This window comes from Narcine bancroftii, chromosome 1 (genome assembly GCF_036971445.1).
Source record: "Narcine bancroftii isolate sNarBan1 chromosome 1, sNarBan1.hap1, whole genome shotgun sequence".
NCBI lineage: Eukaryota > Metazoa > Chordata > Chondrichthyes > Torpediniformes > Narcinidae > Narcine > Narcine bancroftii.
Window position 1 is genome coordinate 110,443,550 of NC_091469.1, and position 16,260 is coordinate 110,459,809.

The 16,260-nt window shown below is 40.6% G+C and overlaps 1 long non-coding RNA gene across 1 annotated transcript in view; it reads left to right on the forward strand.

The window, feature by feature from the left end:
- The first annotated feature begins 5,912 nt into the window (after nt 1–5,912).
- Nucleotides 5,913–16,260, forward strand: part of LOC138742568 (uncharacterized) — a 34,935-nt gene continuing 24,587 nt past the window's right edge. Inside the window, exon 1 of the long non-coding RNA XR_011344271.1 lies at nt 5,913–6,046. This is a non-coding gene — a long non-coding RNA (uncharacterized lncRNA). The remainder of the gene's footprint in view (nt 6,047–16,260) is intronic.

Consider the following 16,260-nt stretch of genomic DNA (forward strand, 5'->3'; position numbering starts at 1 on the left):
GTGTTTGTTTGTGACCTACACTAAAAAAAACCTGCCACAATTTATCACCTTTTAAACATATCTAGATACAATATAAAATAAAACATAACCTGTCACAAGGGTAACCAACAATTAGGGACTGGGCCCTTAGTCAAGGTATAAGCAAAAATAGACAGGAGTCTAAATATGAAGGTGGGGCGAGAAGAGAGGAATGGTCAATGGGAGAATCACAAGCTAACAGATAAGTGGTTTTTGATGGGAAGTTTTGTACAAGAGAAGAAAGCTGTGAAGCGAATGGGGGAAAGGATGGCTCTCTAATAGGAGAGGGAAGGGTAGTGGGTGAGGCGGTGGAGGAAAGAAAACAGAGAGATAAGGAAGAAGAGAGATTCTCCAAAAGTCATTGTTAATTATGTCTGGTTGGAGAGTGCTCAGACAGAATATAGGTTACTGTTTTTCAAATTTGCGGGTAGCCTCTGTTTGGCAGTGCATGAGGCCATGGTCAATCATGTCAATGTGGCAATGGTGTATGGAATTGAACTGGTTGGACACTGAGAGGTCCTTGCTCTGCAGCAGACAGGGCAAAGGTGCTCAACGACACTAGTTCCCAGTCTGTGTCCATCAAACTGATGTAGAAGAGACCACATTAGAAGCACCATATGAAATAAATGAACCCTGCAGATTCACAAATTAAGTGTTACTTCACTTGATAGAACTGTTTGGAGTCCCGAATGGTAGTGAGGGAGGAGGTGTAGCATTTCCTGTGGTCACAGGGGTAGGTACACATTGCACATTGAGAATGTTTCTTGAAAACTAACTCAACAGAGCTTTGTAGCGAATCTTCCCATAATTTTACAATAATTTGCTCCTCCCCAGCAAATGGAGAACATTTATAAGTTGTGTTCATACAATTTACACTGATGGAGTGATTTGTGGGAAGGGATGAGCAGATGAGGAAGACCCGGAGGGAGCAGTTCAAGGGAGTTGTTAGGGATTAAGAAACAACTGCGTATCTTGCAGCACAAAAGTGATAAGAAAAATTATTTATTGATAGTGGATCACACACTCCCTATAATAACACTATAAGCATTTCAAAATAAAACAATTAACAGGAAATATTCAACAGATAAACTTTGATTAATCCGGGTTAAATTTTGTTGTATGTGATAATTATATATTCTAATTATGATAAACATTGTAACCATCAATTTTATCAGTTTTGAAACCCAAGTATTTACAGGTCAGGAAGTTCTGTGATGTAACTTCAGTTCACGGCAGCAACATGTAAAAACTGCTTAAAAACAGCCATTTAGAGTCTTTCTCATTTTTTCCACGGATTATCGAAGTGGAAGGTCAAGAAGAATGTGAAGACATTCAGTTTTATCACCCTGCTGCTGCCTCAATATATTAGTTTGGTACTTATTTGCATGCACTATTGGACAATCAGAGCAGTTCTCCTGCTAATTCTTTCCATGCTGCAGATATAACTTAGAATTAGAATTCTGCTTCCAAACGCAAAGACCAGAACTCCCATCAGAAGAAAAATGAGAAAAATGTCAGAAGGCTTGGTAAACTCATGTTAAATCTCAACTCGTGTGTACTTCCTGTTTATTGATGACTTCATGTGCTCTTAATGATATGGGGACTTCTTTATGAATGTAATCTGTTACCAGTGTAGGCAGCACACATTCATAGCTAATCAAATTGACGATCATGTTCTTCTAAACAACTAGAATCTAGGGTTTAGTAACAAGCCCTGTGGATCACAGAAATTCAAGACCCTCAAGACCACACTAATTTATTTATTCTCTTTACATTTCTATTAACTTCAGCGAGATTCTGCCACTCAAGAAAAATTGACAGTGACCAATTCCGAACGGTCTATGCATCTTCAGGATGCACAGCCTGTATGAAATTGGTCACTGTATGAGCTCTCAGAGGAAATTAAATGATCATAGCAAGAACCAGCAAATCATTCACATTCAATGCCAGAGATCAGGATTGAACCTGATTCTCTGGAGCTGTGTGGCAGTATCTGTACTAGCTGTGCCTCGTTTTTGTCATCTGATTGTATAAGTACAACCTGATGAAACAGCATCCTCCGGTCCTCAGTGCAAAGACACGCAGACACACAACCAGACATAACCCACATACAGACAAATAATACATATACAGGACAAGTAGTATAGCTATAAAATAAATAAATACATAGATAGATTTTTTGGTTTTGTACTAATGAGAGTCTCAGATGTTTAGTGCCCACGGGAAGAAGCTGTTCCTTAGCCTGGTGGAGCTGACCCTGATACTCCTGTATCTCTTCCCCAAGGGGAGCAGCTAAAAGATGCTGTGTGCGGGGTGGAAGGGTCCCTCAATGATTTTGTGCACCCCTTTCAGACATGATCCCAGTAGATAACGTCGATGGAGGAGGGGGGTGTTGGGGGGGGGGGGGGGGAAGTGGAACTCTATCGATCATCTCCGTCACTCTTACGATCCTGTGGATTGATTTCCAATTCATTTCTCTTCAGCAACCGTACCGCATTAAGATGCAGCTGGCCAGAACACTCTAGAAAGAGCTCCTACAGAAGGTTAACATAAAGAGGGCTGATAGCTTTGCCTGCTTCAGTCTTCTCAGGAAGTGCAATCACTGTTGTTTCTTCCTGACAAGTGATGAGATGTTGAGTGTCCACAATGGTCACAAATTAAGTGAACTCCAAGGAACTTGATGCTCTCCACTCTCTCTCTGCTACAGAGTTGCTGTTGTGTAGTGGAGGGTGGTTATTCCTGTTCCTCCTGAATTCCATGATCATCTCCTTCGTTTGGTCTCCAATGAGACTCAGGTTGTCACTCTTGCACCATTTCATGAGATTTTCCGCCACTTCTCTATAGTGTGACTCATTGCTGTTTCTGATAAGGACATCTCCTGTTGTGTCATCTGCAAATTTGATGACCCTGTTGGAGGTGGATCTGGCGATGCAGTCGTGGGTCAGTGGCATGAACAGGAATGGGATGCGCACACAGCTCTGAGGTGTGCCAGTGCTCAGCATAACACTATTCAATTTTCTGCTACATTCCTGGACAGACTATGGTCTTTCTATTAGGAAGTCCAAGGTCCAGTTACAGAGAGGGGTGTTGAGTCCCAGCAAGGCCAGCCTCTGGAAAATGATCGTATTAAAGGCCGTGCTGAAGTCAATGAACAGCAGCCTAGTGTATGAGGCATCGTTCTCCAGGTGGGCCAGGTCAGAGTGAAGCAATATGGCTATAGCATCATCTGTGGAACGGTTTATTTTAGAGGCAATTAAAATTTTTTATTTCTTTTTAAATTTACTGTCGACATACAACATGGTAACAGGCCACGAGTTTGTGCCACCCAATTAAGCTACACCCATGGTACATTTTGAATGTTGGAGGTGATATCAGCCCACTGGCAGTGGTCAACCTGTCTCCAGAGAGGAGGAGGTCAAACTTTTCTGATCTCACACATCCTAACCGATGTCTTTACGAACAATGCATGAAATGGCATCAGTATGTTCTAATAGAATTAAGGCATTCTCGTTCACAGATAGTAATCTAAAATTGAATTGCAGAGCACTATATTACAATCTGCTTGGAATTTCTATCATAACGTACAGGTTTTGCAATTTGGAGAAGTGAATTAGACATCTTATTCCCATCATCCATGGAAGCATGAAGTATAGTACTTGGAGTTGTCAATTGGTGAAATTGTTTCCCATTAATTTCTTTAAATTATGAAATTTAGCTGCAGACATTCAGTGCACAGAGAATGAACCATACATGGAAATTCTGCTCTCAAGAGCAAATGAGTCTTACTTAGTGTGGGTTGGATGAGGGTTGCTTGTTAGCTGTATTTTTTGTGAAGGTTAAATTAGCTATTCTCACCATACACATTGATTCTCACTGCGAGCAAAGAACACAGGAAGAAATCCTACCTGCTAGCAGAGGCCAGAAGAGGTTCGATAGGGATGTAGGAGAAATAGGATCAGGAGAAGTGGACGTATCACCAAGAGCTTTTCAGGAACATGTATTATATGACCATGTAATAGAAGAGCACTGCATCTGGAAATGAAGATTCTCTGAGGCTATAATTGCTCTGGCAGTCTGTAAGGTGATCAGTGAACATGGTTGCAAGCTTTTGCATGGATACTAACATTACAGATCAATCTTATTTGCATATGTGGATGTTTCCTTAATGGACAAAGTATTTAAACAAAGTCTGAGATTGTCTGATATCAGAAGCTAAGAAACTTAGTCCTCATCAGTACTTGGAGGGGAGACCATCTCAGAACACCAGGTGCTGAAGGTTTCTGTGAGGGGCGCTGGACAAAGTGGTGTCTCTCTGTCTGTCTTTTGGGATCAAAATTTAAAGAATTTCATGTATGTTACATTCCAAATGTAGTATTATGTGACAATAACGGAACCTTTACTTTTTAAACAGATTTGAAATTCAACACAAGAACATACAAATTTTTAGATCGCTGCAAGATTCAACGATTTATGATCCAATTGTTTTCAGGATTATTGATGAGAAAGTGAGAGAGAGGTTGCTGCGAGAGACAGAGCTTACCTTAGCTGGAGCTGTGAAGATGTACCACACCAGTAAATTAGCCCTGCAGCATGCAAAAAAATGTTTGGTGAGTGTGCAAAAGCCAGTGAAAACTAAGGCATAGCTGCAGCTAGAGTGCATGTCCTCACACACTCAAACAAAAAGATGAGACATAGGAACCAACAAAAAGATGGAGAGACATGCCCAGCCTATAGAAAAGTCTGTAATAAGGACCAAGGGCAGAATCTCTATGCAAAGCAATATTTTCCAAAGGGAAACAAACAGAAGTATTAGTGTACACACTATTACTCTTAGTGATATACTTTTGGTAGCACAGGGATATTATAAACCAACAAAGACTGAACAGCTGAGCATGATCAGAGTCAAGCAGGATAAGTGGACAACCAGGATCATTGAGCAAATGAGGAAGCATACAGGAAGAAGATAGATCAGCTAGAGAAGTGGTGTCACAACAATAATCTTGCACTTAATATTAGCATAACTAAGGAACTGATTGTGGACCAGGGAGGGGAAACCAGGAGCTTTTCAGGAACATGTATTATATGTCCATGTAATAGAAGAGCAGTGTGTCTGGAAATGAAGATTCTCTGAGGCTATAATTGGGCTGGTAGTCTGTGAGGTGATATCTCCCTGCAGCTGTGTGCAATAGTGAAACACATACCTCTAGAATGCCTAATTTTTCTTTGGTGAACAGTATTCATCAAACATTTTGGCAATCTTGTCAAACTTGTCATGGTCTTTTACCTCGGCAAAAACAAATGTTTTGAAAATCTCTAGTGCTTGAGGTCCTGCCATGGTAAGTAGCAGTGCAATCTTCCATGCATCAGGTTTGCTATCAATTCCAATGGCTTGCAGGTACAGCATGAATCTTTGCTTGAACTGCCTCTACTTGTGATCGACATTTTCAGTTCAATTGACAGCATCAGGACTCTTTACACTTTCCATTTCTCTGCAGCTATATTGACTGATGTGATGTTTCTTTTACTGTAATAAAGAAACCTTGGTTCTTTTAAACAACTATACTTTATTAGCTAAAGAACTCACTCAGAACCATGTGGAGGCATCCATCTTGAGTCCAACCAAAGCCACAACCAACTAGTGTCTGACTCCTTCTAATGGTCAGGAGGATCTCTAGCACTCTATCACTACAGTCTGTTTAACGGTATTATTCTTTGATGCTTAATCCTTCCAAACTAATTGGGTCTCTGCATTATTGTTGTTTTGTATCTGAAAAATTCTGTGCCATTCAAACTACACCCCTTTCATTCCAAAACAATTGCGGAATTCAGAATCAGAATCAGTTTTTTTTTGTCATGAATATGTGTCACAATGTTTTTTTTTTGTTTTCCGGAAGTAGTACTGTGCATTACAGATGCAAAATTGCCACAACTTATAGTTCCATAAAAACAAGATTTAATAAATAAATAGTCCAAAAAATTGTCCATTCAGAAGTCTAATAGTGGATGGGAAGAAGCTGTTTTTGTAACAGTGAGTATGTGTCTTCAAGCTCCTTTCTGATAGTAGCAGTGAGAAAAAGGCATGGCCTGGGTGGAGAGTATCCTTGATGATAGAGGCTGCTTTCATGAGACAGTGCCTCTTTAAGATATCCTTAATGAAGTGAATTCTGATGCCCATGACAGCTCTGGCCAACGTTACAACTCTCTGCAGTATTTTCCTGACCTGTGTATTGACACCTCCATACAGTGATACAACCAGTTAGAATTCTCTCCACACTAAACTTGTAAAAATTTGCAAGAGTCTTTGATGGCATAACAAATCTCCTCAAACCTCTAATGAAATATAGCTGCTGGCAAGCCTTTCTTCACATAATTACCCCACAATAGATTTTCAGAGATGTTGACATCCAGGAATTTGGTTCTTTACCCTCCCCAATGCTGACCCCTTGATGAGAACTCCTGGTTTCCCCATCCTGAACTCCACAATCAGTTCCTTAAGTGCAAGGTTATAGTTGTGACACCACTCATCTAGCTAACCTATCTCCCTCCTGTACCCTTCCTCATTGCCTCTGCATGACACCACTCATCTAGCTAACCTATCTCCCTCCTGTACCCTTCCTCATTGCCTCTGTGTGACACCACTCATCTAGCTAACCTATCTCCCTCCTGAACCCTTCCTCATTGCCTCTACGTGACACCATGGTGTTATCAGTAAAGTCATTCGAATTGTGCTTAGCCAGTGGTCATGGGTGACTTGATTACATTCTAAATTTAGACATACATTGCTTCGGACATAACAAGAGATGTTTACTGTGATGTTTCTTTCTTTTGTTTGGCTTGGCTTCACAGACGAAGATTTATGGAGGGGTATGTCCACGTCTGCTGCAGGCTCGTTGGTGACTGACAAGTCCGATGCGGGACAGGCAGGCACGGTTGCAGCGGTTGCAAGGGAAAATTGGTTGGTTGGGGTTGGGTTTTAGGTTTTTCCTCCTTTGTTTTTTGTCAGTGAGGGGGGCTCTGCGGTCTTCTTCAAAGGAGGTTGCTGCCCGCCGAACTGTGAGCTGCCAAGATGCACCGTTGGATGCGATATCCGCCCACTGCGGTGGTCAATGTGGCAGGCACCAAGAGATTTATTTAAACAGTCTTTGTACCTCTTCTTTGGTGCATCTCTGTCTCGGTGGCCAGTGGAGAGCTCACCATATAACACGATCTTGGGAAGGCGATGGTCCTCCATTCTGGAGACATGACCCACCCAGCACATTTGGGTCTTCAGCAGCATGGATTCGATGCTTGCAGACTCTGCCAGCTTGAGTGCTTCGATGTTGGTGATGAAGTCATTCCAATGAATGTTGAGGATGGAGCGGAGACAGCGCTGATGGAAGCGTTCGAGGAGCCGTAGGTGATGCCAGTAGAGGACCCATAATTCAGAGCCAAACAGGAGCGTGAGTGTGACAAAGATTCTGTACACGCTGATCTTTGTGTGTTTCTTCAGGTGGTTGTTTTTCCAGACTCTTTTGTGTAGTCTTCCAAAGGCGCTATTTGCCTTGGCGAGTCTGTTGTCTATCTCTTTGTCGATCCTTGCATCAGATGAAATGGTGCAGCTGAGGTATGTAAACTGGTTGACCATTTTGAGTTCTGTGTACCCGATAGAGATGTGGGGGGGGGGGGGTGCTGGTTGTCATGGTGGGGAGCTGGCTGATGGAGGACCTCCGTTTTCTTCAGGCTGACTTCCAGGCCAAACATTTTGGCAGTTTCCGCAAAACAGGACGTCATGCGCTGGAGAGCTGGCTCTGAATGGGTAACTAAAGCAGCATCAGCTGCAAAGAATAGTTCACGGACAAGTTGCTCTTGTTTCTTGGTGTGAGCTTGCAGGCGCCTCAGATTGAAGAGACTGTCATCCGTGCGGTACCGGATGTAAACAGCATCTTCATTGTTGAGGTCTTTCATGGCTTGTTTCAGCATCATGCTGAAGAAGATAGTAAAGAGGGTTGGTGCGAGGGCGCAGCCTTGCTTCAAGCCATTGTCAATGAAGAAGGGTTCGGAGAGCTCATTGCTGTATCTGACCCGACCTTGTTGGTTTTTGTGCAGTTGGATAACCATGTTGAGGAACTTTGGGGGGCATCCGAGGCACTTTAGTATTTGCCAAAGCCCTTTCCTGCTCACGGTGTCAAAGGCTTTGGTGAGGTCAACAAAGGTGATGTAGAGTCCTTTGTTTTGTTCTCTGTACTTTTCTTGGAGCTGTCTGAGGGGAAAGACCATGTCAGTAGTTCCTCTGTTTGCACGAAAGCCACACTGTGCTTCTGGGAGGACATTTTCGGCGACACTAGGTATTAGTCTATTAAGGAGAATCCTAGCAAAGATTTTGCATGCAATGGAGAGCAGTGTGATTCCCCTGTAGTTTGAGCAGTCTGATTTCTCACCTTTGTTTTTGTACAGGGTGATGATGATGGCATCACGAAGGTCCTGAGGCAGCTTTCCTTGGTCCCAGCAGAGCATGAAAAACTCATGCAGTTTGGTATGCAGAGCTCTCCCGCCAGCCTTCCAGACCTTTGGGGGGATTCCATCTGTACCTGCTGCTTTGCCATTTTTCAGTTGTTCAATTGCCTTATATGTCTCTTCCTGGGTAAGGACCTCATCCAGCTCTAGACTCAAGGGTTGTTGAGGGAGCTGGAGCAGGGCGGATTCTTGGACTGAGTGGTTGGCACTGAAAAGGGATTGGAAGTGTTCTGACCATCGATTGAGGATGGAGATCTTGTTGCTGAGGAGGACTTCGCTGTCTGAGCTGCGCAGAGGGCTTTGGCCCCAGGGTGAGGGGCCGTACACGGCCTTTAGTATCTCATTAAAAACCCCTGAAGTCGCCAATGTCGGCGCTAAGCTGAGTTCATTTGGCAAGGCTAGTCCACCATTCATTTTGGATCTCCCGAAGTTTGCACTGAAGATGGCTGCATGCGAGACGGAAGGCTAATTTTTTCTCTGGCCAGGAAGGCTTTGCAAGGTGAGCCTGGTGGGCAGATCGCTTCTTTGCCAGCAGCTCCTGGATTTCCTGGTTGTTTTCGTCAAACCAGTCCTTGTTTTTTACTGAAGGAGAAGCCCAATACCTCTTTAGTGGATTGCAGTATGGCCATTTTCAGCTGATCCCAGAGAGTTTCAGGAGACGTGACCATGAGGCAGTTTGCATCCTCAAGCTTTGCTTGGAGGTTTGCCTGGAAGTTTCCTCTCATTACGTCTAACTGAAAGTTACACAGATATTTATCTGTGTCTTAAAAACCTCAACTCAGAGGTTCTCAGCCTTTTCCTTTCCACTCACATACCACTTTAAGTAATCCTGATGCCATAAGTGCTCTGTAATTAGTAAAGAATTGCTTAAGGTGGTATATGAGGGGGAAGGAAAGGTTCAGAATCACTGCTCTAGACCCAATTGCTACTGAAATATTTTGCTTGAGAAAAATTGTCAATGGTCCATTTCCTTTGGAGTTATGATGCCATGCACATGTCAATTAGGTGCAAGTAAAACAGTGATTTTCAAACTTTTTCTTTCCAACCACATACCACCTTAAGCAATCCCTTACTGATCACAGAGCATGTTTTTTTTGTAAATTTTATTTATAAGTGATAATAAATCATACAGTCCAACACATAATGTTTTATCCCACATAACCCCCTACCCCCAACCCTATCCCACCCAACCCCCCCTCTGAACTACCCTGAAAGAAAAAAAGGAAAAGAAAGAGTAGGAGATCTTCAACAATACCATTCAATCATTTGCCATGGATTGGGACCGCACCATCAATGTATGGGAAATAAAATATTAATGATCTAGTCACATATCTTCCATATACGGGCTTCAAGTTTTAATTAAAAAAAATAATTATTTTGTAAGTTATAAGTTATATTCTCCAAGGGAATACATGTGCCATCATTGAATACTCAATTTAGTCTTATTTTTCCATATAACTGCAAGACATTTCCTAGCCAGTGCTAAAGCTAGTCTTAAAAAATCAATTTGAAATTTATCTAATTTCAATTCCAAATTCAATGTTTTAATATAACCCAATATAAATATCTTAGGGTCAAGTAAAATTTTAAATTTGACGATAACCTCCTAAAATTCCTTAATTTTATTCCAAAAAGGTTTAAACATCTCACATAACCAAAGGTTAGGCCTCATGGTCACGTCTCCTGAAACTCTCTGGGATCAGCTGAAAATGGCCATACTGCAATCCACTAAAGAGGTATTGGGCTTCTCCTTCAGTAAAAAACAAGGACTGGTTTGACGAAAACAACCAGGAAATCCAGGAGCTGCTGGCAAAGAAGCGATCTGCCCACCAGGCTCACCTTGCAAAGCCTTCCTGGCCAGAGAAAAAATTAGGTAAAAAGGTACCCACTTCCTTATGACATCTAAAACATAAATTAGAAGAAACATTCATATTTCTTTAATTTATCCAGAGTCAAATATAATTGATGGATAAAGTTATAATGAAACAATCTATCCCTTAAATTTATAATTTTAGTCATACTATCCTCACATATCCTCACATCCAATCATCTTGAGAAATAGATATTTCCAAATCTTGGCAAAGGGAATATTTAAAGTGCTATGTGAGTGGAAAGAAAAAGGTTGAGAACCACTGATCTACTTCTTCCTTGGGGAGATATTTCCACAGATTCACTATTCTCTGGGAGAAGCAGTTATTTATTTTCAGAATCTTAAATCAAATCACGTAATTTATGAGGCTATGTTCTATAGCTCAAGTTTTGTGTGCCAGTGGAAACAACATCCCTATTTCTATCTTATCTGTTCTTTACATTATGTTATATGTTATAAGATCCCCCCTCATCCTTCTGGACCCCAATGAGTATAAATTCAGGCTTCTCACACTCCTCATAAGATAACCCCTTCATTTCCAGAATCAACCTGGTGAATCTCCTCTGCCTTTCTACCAAAGCCAATATATCCTTTCTCAAGTAAAGAGACCAGAAATGCACATAATACTCCAAGCATTGTTTTGATAGCATAAAACTCACCTCTTAAACTCAGTACAGATAATACTTCTATTGGTTTCAGAGCCATTGGTGCATTTAAACTAATTAGCATTTCTATCTCAGAACTATCTTCTGGTATATAAACCTTCCTCAAATATGATCACTAATCCACTTCATTTTGATGTGGAATATTTCCTTTATGCACAGGCATAATCTTCTATATATATGTCTGGAAGATCACAAGATCATCGCTGTGTATTCCAACAACCTCTAATCCTGAAACCATGTTAGTTTCAATGACCTTTTCAATAGAATCTTTATATTAAGATTAAGGGTTTTCATAAATCCCACAGTGCAAAATGAAGCAGTGCTTCCTGGGTCAAGACATGCATGTGTATATACTGTTGCATTCTTATCCTTGTCCTTAACTTATACAAGCACTATTGAGAGTTTGCAGTTATCTGCACCAGCCCCAGTAGGACCATACATTTCCCAAACACTTTGATTTTATCTCCCGTAACAAATCTCAGCATTACTTCAGTTGTTTTCACTGGAAGCTGTGGTAGCAAGCATTGTTTTAATTTTAATGGTATAAGAGACATTGCAGTCCCTGTGTTGACGTCCATTTTCAGAGGTTCATTTTTTACTTTCAGTTGAACATAAATTGCTGTGCTTTTTGGATGTGTAAAACTGCAGCTGCTGTTTTGTTGTCTTCAGAGCTGTTGCTATGCTTGTTGCTAGGCCTGCTCTCTCTTTCTGGTAGTGATTTGACCTTGGCTAGGCAGTTATCACAATTTTGAGTTCTCCTGCTTTTTACTGTTGCTTTAATTGGACATTTCGCTTTGATATGTCCTTTTTTGTTGCAATGGTGGCATTTGGAATTATTGAAGAAACAGTTTTCTGGCTGATGGTTGTACTTCTTACAATGTAAGCACTGTTGGCGGGAAAACCTCCTGACCAGAAGGTCTTGTTAGCCAATATCCAATTTTTTGTTTGCCATTCCTGAACTGCAGGCAGTTCTATAAACAACTTCAATAGTTACTTCATCATCCATTGCCAGTAATTTCTACTTTGCCTGGTGATCTGCCAACCCCATCACCAACCTCTCTTAAAGTGCTTGGGTCAGACACTGCTTGAAGTGACAGTGCTTGAACAGTTTACACAAAGCTGCCAGGCATTCACTTACTGCCTCCCCTGGCATTTATCTCCTTTCTGCCGTAACCGGTGGTCTGGGGCTTAAGTGGTTCCACAGTGCTATGCATAACTCGATGTATGTCTTCGTCCCTGGGACCTCCATGAACAGCAAAGTTTTAAGGATATAGAATGTTTTGCTGCCTATTATACTGAGGAATAGGGCATGTTTTTGGTTGACTGGAGCTTCAATAATATTATGGGATATGCAGGAGTGGTTAAACTGTTCTGAGTAATTACCCCAACTTTCATCTGCTTTGTTGAATTCTCTGAACTTTCCCTCCACCATCTTAGCGTGCTTTCAGTTTGATATTTTGGCAGGAATTCATGGAGCTTGTTAGGTCGTCACCTTTTACCTTTATTCTTTTGCATCCTTTCCCCAGTTGGTGCATGGAGAACACGTAGGGTTCATTTCATTCCTTGTCGCCACTATCATGTATATACTTACACAATGAGGACTCAGAGTCGTGATGCTTTTCTCATTCTTTAATACCATCAGACAACATGGCTACTGACATTCAGAGATATAAATGTGGGGGGGGGGGGGGGTGACATCATGATGTACAGCAGGGCGGGTTTATACACAACAACTGCATTCATGAGGCATCATTCTGACCTTATTTTGTCATGCCTAGTCGTACATTACTTTTTCCACCCGGATTTCTAATACTTGCCAGGAGCACCTAGTATGACTCTGAATGGATCCCATTTTTTACCAATGCAGCCATCATTGGGGTCTGACTTCTGGCACCTTGCACACTAATTAATTTGGGATCTTGCACATCTCACATCCACAGCACTGGCTCAACCCCATGACTTAACCCGCCTGGTACAGGACCAAGCATGCTTTGTGATTGTAGCACTGGCTCAGCACCGAGTCTTAATCTGCTGAGTCCATGACCAAGCACTTCTTGTGGTTCTATTACTGGCTCAGCTCTGTGCCTAGACCTATCTATTTCAGGACCAACCATTTAATGTGACTGTAACACTGGCTCAGATTTGGTAGTCAATAGGTATTTTTTTGTAAGTCCTTCCTCTAAACTTGATGCTTTCAATAATTTAATTCAAGCTCCAAATGCCACTGAGCCTTCTAGTGCTTGTGACCTGGCCTCAGTAACAACAATTTTTATGTCCAATTACTGTTGCATCTTTTGCTCTTTTAGCTCCACTCTCCATTTTAGCTGTTCCTCTGTTCTCCTCTGTCACTGCACCTGTTGCTGCTCCTCCATATCTTCTAAGTCCAATTCGAACTGAAGTATTTGCTTTACCACTTTAGGAGCTGCTGTGTTTTTGTAAATTTTGTAAATTCAGTACTTGAAACTTTGGAGCAAGCTCTGGAGCTCCTCTTGCAAGTATTTGATACACTCTGACTAGTTCCTATTAGGTCCTGTATGTCATGTGTTGCTTTAATCTCTGACCATGTCACCATTTTGGTTTGTTCATCATCTTGTAGTATAGCTTCAGCCACTGTGAGAAGTCAGTCTCAAATTCTTTTTTTAATTTTTTTAATTGATTTTTATAATAGATACAGTACATTGAAGAAAAGGGAATGAAATGGAAAATAAATGATCACATATGTATATAGCAAGATTCAACTTCAAACAATATAAACTCCAACCCCCCCCCCCCGCTTCACTGCACTGGACGAAGACAGAAAATACATCAAAAATATTATATAAAACCCACTTAACCTATTCTATTAAAAAAAACTAAACAAAAAAAATCTGAGCATCTTATCCTGTGGGTTACATATATTTTGTAGCTTTTGATTTATAATCATGAATCAAAAACCAAAGGTAAGACTATATCTCATCTAGAAGAGTAAGTACATCTAATCATATAATACAAACATTTACATCAAATGAAAATAAGACATAAAAGATTTTTGCCCTGATTTTGTGGGGTGTGTATCCCTAACAACTGCAATCTTTTTTCTGATCTCCATTCTTCCCTCAGTCTTGCTTGAAGGGCTGCTTTGTTTTCCTTTGTATCTAGTTGCCGACTTCACAATTCTTCAATAAGTTTCATTTCTTTATTTTCTTGACACATACTCTTTAGCAGCTACAGCTGCTGTTTCTTCCATTGTATCATTCATTGCACTCAGACATCAAACATGCACAACAATCTCTCCAAAACCAAAAGAGTCCTCATAGGACCAAATTGTGTTCTAATTTGTAATAAACTCACAGAGAGAACTTCTAAAGGCTTATCACTTCCTCAATGGTCTTGGTTGTTGAATGTTTGTGCCTTCTTATTGATCTATTCTAAACAGAGCCCAATCAATCCAGTTCTCTCTTTCAAACCTAATTTTCAACTTCTATGTCTTCAATTCCATTTTCTATTGACAAATGAGTCAATAGTCCAGTTGTTTTGACTAAAATAATCTTGCTTGAAGAACTGTCTTCCATTAACTGATGAATCAATAGTCTATTTTATTGACTAATAAGTCAATATTTGACTAAATATTTTGATTATTTCCCTTTATAACCACTCAGCGTACAGATGGTGTTGTTTTGACTCAATAAATTAGGTCCATTCTAAAGTAGGTTTGAAATTTTTGCTGTTTATTTAAACTCTTCAAAACAATTAAACTATACTTAAAGCAATTAATAAAATGGAAAATAAAATGTTAATACATTCAAAGGAATGGTCAAAATTAATTTTCTGGATTATCTTCATTTTGCTCTGGACCTACCCTGTACAAAAGCAAAATCAAAACTAAATTGTTCATTTCAAACTTGCAGTAAACCAACAGTAAACCACTGTCTAACCCTAATCCTAACCTAATGTTACTATGGAGACATATCATGGAACTCATAAACAATATTCTAGTTGCTGATTGCTTGCAAAAATATGTTTGCAAGTCATTTTAACCCTTACAGTAACTTCTTGCTGTTTCAAATAATCCTCCAATTTCTTCACTACATCTGAGAATAGGAGCACAACTCCAAAATCAGTCAGTGTGTGATAATTCTCAGAAGCAAACTTTATCAATAGTCCATATACAGTTTATTTAGGCAGTATTATTAAATGTGATCCTCTGCATGGAAAATATTATCTGCAAAAGAAGAAAGATTCCATTCCCTCTATGGGTGGTGTGGTGGACATTGTTAGGCTGTGCCTCTTTGCCCATCCAAACAGTTGTCCGGCTTCACTAATGGTATCTCTACACCCTGACCAATTTTTTGAGCATTAAATTTTGATGTTACTGGCACATCTGTATTTCATACTTCTGCTGAAGTCCAGAGTCATAGAGTCATGTAGCACAGAACAGGCCCTTTGGCCTAAATGGTCCATGTTGACCAATTTGGCATTCTGGGCTTTTCCTGTTTGCCTGCATTTGGCCCATATCCTTCCTGCTTCTATAGCTTCCTCTGACAGCTTGTTTTGGGTATTAACAAGCCTCTGAATGAAGAAGTTGCCACTCAGATCCTTCTTATATCTCTCCCTCTCACATTAAACATTTGCCTTCTAGTTTTAGAATCATCTCTCCTGGGAAAATGACTGGGATCACTCACTTTATCCATAGGATCATAACATTATAAACATTTTTATGTCTGTGATGCTTGAGGGAATGAAGTCTCAGCCTCTCCAACCTCACACACCCTCTAATTCCAGAAACATCCTGGTGTATCTACTCTGCACCTCTTGCAACTTATTGATATCCTTCCTACAGCTGGGCAATAACAACTGCACATAATATTCCAAGTGGTCTTACCAATGCCTTTTCAGCAATATCATGAGGTCTCAATTTTTTTTCCAAATACCTGCCCAATCATGGCAGAGTTCTTCAAACTCTGAATTGCCATTGATGTGTCAGTTTGTAATGTATTATTTTGTCATCCAATGATATAAAAGCATCAAAATATCTGAACCACTCTGCTAATTGTGTGGATTTTCTTTCAGTCATAGAGTTATATTGACACACAAATGCCTAATGCTTTAATGTTAACATTCAGTAACATTAGCTTTGTTGACTCTTCTTCTTTGGCTTGGCTTCGCGGTCGAAGATTTATGGAGGGGGTAAAAGTCCACGTCAGCTGCAGGCTCGTTTGTGGCTGACAAGTCCGA